The sequence below is a fragment of the Arachis ipaensis genome, chromosome B8, assembly GCF_059453495.1.
Source record: "Arachis ipaensis isolate K30076 ecotype BB chromosome B8, ASM5945349v1, whole genome shotgun sequence".
Taxonomy (NCBI): domain Eukaryota; kingdom Viridiplantae; phylum Streptophyta; class Magnoliopsida; order Fabales; family Fabaceae; genus Arachis; species Arachis ipaensis.
In genome coordinates, this window is record NC_142443.1 from 41622490 (window position 1) to 41630551 (window position 8062).

The following is an 8062-nucleotide window of genomic DNA, read 5'->3' on the forward strand; positions in this document are numbered from 1 at the left end:
CTTTTCTATTTTTCCTTTTCATTTGTTCATTCATGTTAGTTCCTAGAATTGCATGTTAGTTAGCTAAATTCAAATTTTGTATGTTAGGTTAGATAGATATAATTGCTGTTAGGTAGCTAGGGCTGGATAGAGGATTCTAGGCCTGATAATTGCTCCGTATGTGCATATCTGCTGCTTGCTTCCTTGGGTACGGTGTATTGGTTTTGGGTTGATATTCCATGCAATATGTGTTGCCACATAATATCTGTTTGCTGCTGTGCGTGCTTGATGCTATTTTTGTGCTAATTGTGCTATTTTGCTATCCGGGAACGTCCAATTTTAAGCCGGAATGCTGCCCGATTTTCAAGGAAATTAGTTTCATCTTGATCTTTATTTCAGTTTTGGGCAAATTTCCGTTTCCTTTTTGACTTCCCGGATTTGCACATTCATGGTGAACATAAACCACAACTTCTCTTTTCATTACGCATAAATATCATCATATCACTAACCTACTTTTCTAACTTACTAACTTCTTTAACCATTCCACTTCCACTCACCTTTAACCATCTTTAACAACTTCCTTCAACTATATGATGATATTATTGCCTTGTGAATATGAGTTGTTGACTTTAATGAAGCTTGCATTTTTTTGGTTTACTAGTTCACTTTTGCATATTCATTGCAACATCATGATTGTTCTTTGTCATTTCTAACCTGACCATGTCTTCTTTTTTTGCTACATGCTAATTGTTTTATATATTCTATCACATTTTTCAGGATGTCGGATAAAGGCAAAGCCATAGCCACCGCCTCTAAGAAGAGAAAACACTCTACCCCCTCCATTCCTTCCATCTACAAGAACTATGCTAAGAATCCATTGCATGAAGAGGATAAAGAGAATCAGCAGTTGCCTTCCACCAATCTGGACAAATTCCCCAATCTCTACTGTGAGCTTCGGTTCTCTAGATATCGAACAACGAAGCTAAATATTGAGAAGAAGTTGCTCCTACCTAATGATGTGAGACGGCGCATTACCGGTCGGATCCTTGAGTTAGGTATTAACTTTGTTGACCGGGATTTGGGTGACATAAATATATCTTGGGTAAAGGAATTCTACTGCAACTTCTTCCGTCCGACTTTGGACTCAGTTCAGGTGCCGGGTAGAGAGATTATGGCCACCGAGACCGCCATTGGGGAGGCATTACATTGCCGACACATTCCGCATGACCAATGTGCCCATCATCAGGCTGAGATAGCCATCCATACCATGACTTTTGATTATGAGGCGCTTCGGTGCGTGATTGGGATACAGGATGCTTCATGGGTTATGGATGCGGGCAACACCAAGCCAAAGGGGATGTTATTCACTCATTTGACTAGGGAGGCCAGGACTTGGCAGATGATCTTCGCCCACTACGTCCTGCCTACCACCCACTTTTCTGAGGTCCCCATGGAGATGCTTCTGCTGATCGGGTGTGTTATGGAGGGGAAGGATGTCTCCTTCCCTAGACTTATCCGACAGTGCATGTGGCGGGCGCATATTCATGGCCTACTTCCATTTCCTACATTGGTCACGAGTATGGCAGCCTTAGCTGATGTCCCGTGGTCAGATGATGATGTGCGACCACCACCAGCTGATGCAGATGACAGGGAGGTTACTATCCCCTGGGGTGTTTGGGTGCACGAGAAGCCACCTGCTAGACGCCGCTCTCGGGCTAGAGCTGTCGTAGGGACACCTTCACCACCAGCCCTACAGCTGGCCCATCATCTTCTACACCCGCAGCTCCTTCACCATCTACAGGCCCTCCAGCAGCACCTAAGCCTACCTATCTCCTGGTCCAGCGTCTCTTCCGGTTCTTAGAGCGAGAGCGACACCATGTCAGACGCCGTTTGGATCGGATGGACCAGGCACTTATCTCCCTTGGCGCTGAGCTACCTCCGCTTCCCGATTCTCCGACCTCCGATGAGCAGGATCACCAGGAGGAGGACGCAGAGGCACCGGTTCAGCAGGATGCCCCTGACACTACCGAGCCACCTCAGACACAGGAGACTCAGCCGGTCCCACAGCCACAGTCAGAGCCAGAGCCTATCGTTGTACCTCCCACTGATCCTCCGGTTTAGCATCGAGGACGATGCTTGGTTTTAAGTGTGGGGAGGGCACCGGTAGCATTATTTGGGAACCGGTGAACTTTTCAGCCTAGTTATCCTATTTTGCACATCTTTGTATATATTTTGATGCATTCCTAGTTTGCTTTGGATACTTTTATTGCTTATTTTGGGATTTTAGATATTTTGATGCTTTTGGATATTTTTAGATGTTTTGGATGATAGATTCTGTACTTTTATTTGGATTCTTCTTTATACATTTTGTTTATCTTGTTTTTAGTTTGTGGTTGTGATTAGAAATCACGTTTTAAGTGAAACTTAGCCACCCTTTTTGTATAAGAAATTGGTTCTAAGTGAAATAGAAAAGGGTGAACTAAGAAAATTTTTAAACTTTTCAATCACAACAATGCTTAGTCAAACATTGAGGTTTTTCAAGGAGTTTAAATATAGGGCATTAACCCAATTGATTGAAAAAGAATTTTTGAAACTTGCTTGAATTTCATACCTTGTGAAGCATGTATTGAATTGAGAACACGAGCTTGTGAGACTTGAGCCTATTGATGTGGTTACATTTTATAACCATTTATTTTCCATTCTTGTGTGAAATTGTTCTCTTTCCATGATTGCGATCCTTGATTTTCTTGATTCTATATATCCATTTATTTCTTGTGTTTGTGCATTTATATGATTGAGGCCATTCTTTCATTAGCCACTTACCCAAATAGCCAACCTTTTACTTTCCATTGTTAGCCAATTTTGAGCCTATGCTTATCCAACTCATTCTTATTTTAGCTCATTACAAGCCCAAGGCGGAAAACCAATGAAAAGTCCTTGTTTGGATCTTTGATTAGCCTAGGCTAGTGAGAGTGTGTATTATTCAAGTTGGTGAGGCTTGGGAACATTAGATGGGATAAAAAAGGGCAATACACTTTTAGGTTTAGGAATTGGGCACATATTCATGTATTGATCAAATGTAGAGACCTTATGCATTGATGTTCTTGTATTTAGTTTGAAAGAAGAAAAAAGGAAAAAATATATATAAAAAAAAAGGATGAAAAGAAAAATAAAATGAAAGAAAAAAAAAGAGAGAAGAAAAAAATAAAAAAAAGGGGACAAAATGCTCCAAAGTGAAGTCAATAAAAAGGAATCAATGCATAAGTGTTGAGAAATGAAAAGAAAATGCATGAGTATGTAAGAAAAAGTGAAGAATGGGTAGTTAGAATAGCTCGCATTTGTATAGGTCATTAAATAGGTTAGGTGGGAAAGCCTATGCTAATCAAAGATTCAAATCCTAGTCCACTTGACCATAAATGATCCTACCTTGACCCTAACCCCATTACAACCTAAATGAAAGACCTCATGATGAATGTATGCATGCATTGAATGAATGTTGATTGTTAGAAGAAAATCAAATTTTGGAAAACATGATTAGAAGAGAATTGAGTGAATTAACCCTTAAACACTTGAGCGAATAGAGCGGATACACATCCGGTGAGGGTTCAAAAGTTCAATTACATGTATTCACCCATATTATCTATAATCTTGCAAGTTTGAACTCTTTTGACAATTCAATACAATTGTGGTTTGGACTTAGTCCTTATTACTTAGCTCTTGTGCTTACACATGCTCTCTTGGGAATTGATTTGTTTGAACTAAGCATTTCCAATTGCTTTAGATAGTTGCATTTAGATAGGACTCATATAGTTTAGTTGCATTCAATAAATGTCATAACCCTTAGTTCCTTCTTATTTTAGCATGAGGACATGCTAAGGCTTAAGTGTGGGGAGGTTGACAAACCCCAATTTGACGGTTTGTTTTGCATTGAATTTAGAGTATTTTGATAACCTTTTGTCACATTTAGCCTAAGAATTAGCATGGTTTTGTTATCTCTTCCATAATTGTGCTTAAGTGTAAAAACATGCTTTTTAAGCCTTATTTTGATGAATTCTAGTTTCTGTTTGATTCCATAAGATGCCTTGATGTGTTTGCTAGTAATCTCAGGTTGAAATAGGCTAGGCATGAATCAAAGGAAGCAAGGAAGAAAGCATGCAAGTGGAGAGAAGCACAAAAAGTCAAAGAAGCAAAGTCAGCCGTGCACGCGTACGCGCACAAGGCGCTCGCGCGCACATTGCGAAACAGGCCAAGGACGCGCAACGCGCACGCGTACCATGCGCGCACGCGCCGATGATAGCACATGACCTCATTAATGCAACACGTGCCTGGCGATTTGAGAGGGTTTCTGAACCCATTTTTGGCGCCAAATTGCTAAGGGAAAGGAATAAAAGGATGAAGGATTAAGGGGAAGGGGGGAATCATCACCTTTTGACATATAATCACTTTTAGCTTAGAGTTTTAGAGAGAGAAGCTCTCACTTCTCTCTAGAATTAGGATTAGGGTTAGGTTTAGTTCTTAGATCTAGGTTTTTAATCTTTGCTTTCTTCCACTTCTATCTCTCAATTCTTTGTTGCTACATTCAATCTTCTTCCATTCTTTAGTTGTAATTTCCTTTATGTTGTTCTTGTATTTTGTTGTAGATCTACTATTGTTCCTTCCATTTTCTTTCAATTCAATAAGAGGTAATTCATAGCAATTGTTCTTCTTTGCTTTTCTATTGTTGATCTCTTGCCTTTGTAGTTGTAGATTCCTTTAATTCTTGCAAATTAATAATGTTTACTTCTATTGCACTCTATGTGTTTGTTGAAATGTCTCTCTTAGTTTTAGTGTAGATTTTGTTCCTCTTGGCCTAGATAGAGTAATTAGTGACACTTGAGTTATCTAATCCCTTTGTTGATTGATAATTGGAGAGGTTGCTAATTGGTTTGGAGTGCACTAAAGCTAGTCGTTCCTTGGAAGTTGGCTAGGACTTGTGGCTCAAGTCAATTCATCCACTTGACTTTCCTTTAATTAGTAAGGGTTAACTAAGTGGTAGCAATGAACAATTCTCATCACAATTGAGAAGGATAACTAGGATAGGACTTCCAGTTCTCATATCTTGCCAAGAGCTTTTATAGTAATTAGTTTATTTTCATTGCCATTTACTTTTCATGCCTCTCACCCAAAACCCCAAAATAACTCATAACCAATAACAAGACACTTCATTACAATTCCTAGGGAGAACGACCCGAGGTTTGAATACTTCGGTTTATAAATTTTAGGGGTTTGTACTAGTGACAAACAACTTTTTGTATGAAAGGATTAGTGATTGGTTTAGAAACTATACTTGCAACGAGAATTCATTTGTGAAATTCTAAACCGTCAATAATCCTTTCGTCAAGGTTGTATATCCTACCATTCTTACTGCAAATGACAGAGTCATTGAGGCTAGGAGCCAGGTTTTCAAGAAAGAATCTTGCATCTTCCAGATCTTAAATTCTACAGCTACTATACCATTTCTTTTATGTTCTTCTGATTGAAGCTGTGTTGGAACATTCACTCCATTGATGAAACCCATAAGCTCATGAGCTTCGATGATATTTTCAGCTTGATCCTTCCAAGGAAAATAGTTTTCCTCATCTAACTTGATCGAAATCGGCATTGAAAAATTGTACACCGCTGCTGCTGGTTGATTGGTAGCCAAATCTTGGTATAGAATTTAAAGTCCACAAACTAACCGGCAAGTACACTGGCTCGTACCAAGTAATACCTCAGGTGAGTGAAGGTCAATCCCATGAGGATTGATGGACCAAGCAACAATGGTTGAATGATTTACTTATTTAGATAAGCAAAACATTATGTTTAAGAATTCAATTGCATTAACAGTAAATTCAGAGAATTAAAAACCAAACAGTAAACGGGTTGCGAAGAATATGTGAGAAAATAGTTAAGGTTTTAGAGTTGTATATCTTCCGGATTTTTATTTCTTACCAACTATTTTAATCATACAAGATTCAATTCATGGCAAACTATAAGAGACTAAACCCTAATTTTTTAGCAATTTAGTCTCCTCTAATCTAGTTAACCGCCAATTCCTTGGTCACTTAATTTCAACTAGAAGGTGAACTGGTGAAGTTCAGTTCTAGTTTATTAGCCACAGAGACCTTAATTATCCAAATATAAGAGGATTATATGTCACGTATTCCATTAAGCCCAGATGAATTAGTAGTTTAGGAGAAATTATTTTCAAGCTGTTGCTCAAGTAAATTGCTTTTCCAAGGCTTATAAGAACTCAATTAGAATAGGGGTTATTCTTCTGATCTACCCAAATCCTTAAGATGAAGAACAAAAACAAATTCTTGAAATTGAAATCAATACCTTAATTAAAATAGAATAGTAATAGTATCAATCCATAGAATAAACAGAGCTCTTAACCTTAATAGTAGAGATTTAGTTGCTCATGGCTCAGAGAGAAAACTAGGATTCAGAAAAATCGTAAACTGTAGAATGAGGTGCGTAAAAGAGAAGAGAGAGTGCGAAGGGCTGAATCTTTTTTCTTTTATATCTAATGTACAATATATTTTTTAAATAATATCTTTTCCTATTTGTAAAATAAAATAAAGATTAATGAAAAATATATAAAATCTTTGTGCAGCTTCCTTGGACGAATGGGGACCATTGCTCTTGCTATGATTGGCGCCTAACTTGGGAAATTCCAAGTTAGGTGTGGATGCACACGAACGCATAAGATGATTTGTGAGCATGGCGTCTAACTTGGGAAATTCCAGGTTAGGTGCTACCTTGGCTGCACTAATGTGGAGGATTTTGTGATCATGGCGCCTAACTTGGAAAATTCTAAGTTAGGCGCCACCTTGGCCGTGCTTCTAGGAAAATAATTGTATACTATTATATATCGTTGAAAAGCTATAGAAGTTGGCTTTCCAATGCCACTAGAACCGTATTTATTGGACTTCTGTAGCTCAAGTTATTTCTGTTGGAGTACAAAGAGGTCAGGGGTTGACAGCACCATTCAGTTTCTCCCTTTTCTGCTACAAAAGCATGTCAAATCCATCCAAATGCTACCTAAAATAAACAGAGATTGCAAACAACTCAAAGTATCATTCATAGTGGCTAAAGAGTATTTAAATTTTGATTAAACTTGACAATTCAAATACAAATTCACTAGAAAAAGATAAGAAAGATGATTACGCATCACAACACCAAACTTGAATTGTTGCTTGTTCTCAAGCAACCAAAACTAATATAAACTTAGGATGTGAATTTGCATGAGAAGTGAGTGCTCAATTAAGCTTTTGTCTTTTCTCAAAGTGGGGTTTAGACACTAAAACTCTGAATAGTTTTGGCATCTCATTATCCTTTGAATATGAGGAATGTCAATGTCATTTGGAATTAAAATCCGGATAGTATTATGAATTCTCTGGCCTTTTTACTTCGGATTAATCCTTGAACACACCAAATTTTATTTTATTCTTTTCTCTTGGTGCTTTGCACCTTGAGCCTATCCGTGACTTTAAATGTTGACTCAAGCTTTATTTGACACAAAAACTCCACAATCACTTGACTGGAAAATTCTCTTTGAGTTCTGATTTTTCTTTCAATTACTCCCAGACAGTGGTGCTCAAAACCTTTGGTATACTCTGTATTTGCAGTTGGCCTCGACTCCCAGTGCTTTGTCTCAAGAGTTACTTGACATATTCACACCACAAGCATATGGCTAGGAAAATAACTCTTTAAGCTTTTAATCATATTTGACCTTCCTAGCCATTGATGCTCAGAGTCTTGAACCTTGCTTTTCTTTATTTTCATTTTACTTCGAGGACTAAGCTTTTGTTTAATTCAGAGAATTCATAATAGTTCTCTAAATTCCTATTCCTCATGCATCCACATCTTTTGGTTTAAATTCAAATATGCACTGTTCATGTCATGCATTCAGAATCACAGATGACACCACCACATTTAAATAAATAAGACTACTCTTAAACATAGACTCAATTTCTCATGCAATACATCACTTTTTTTCTTTTTTTTTAGATTTAAGCTAAGTGAGCGGTACATGAGACATCTTTTTTTTTTCAAACTAAAA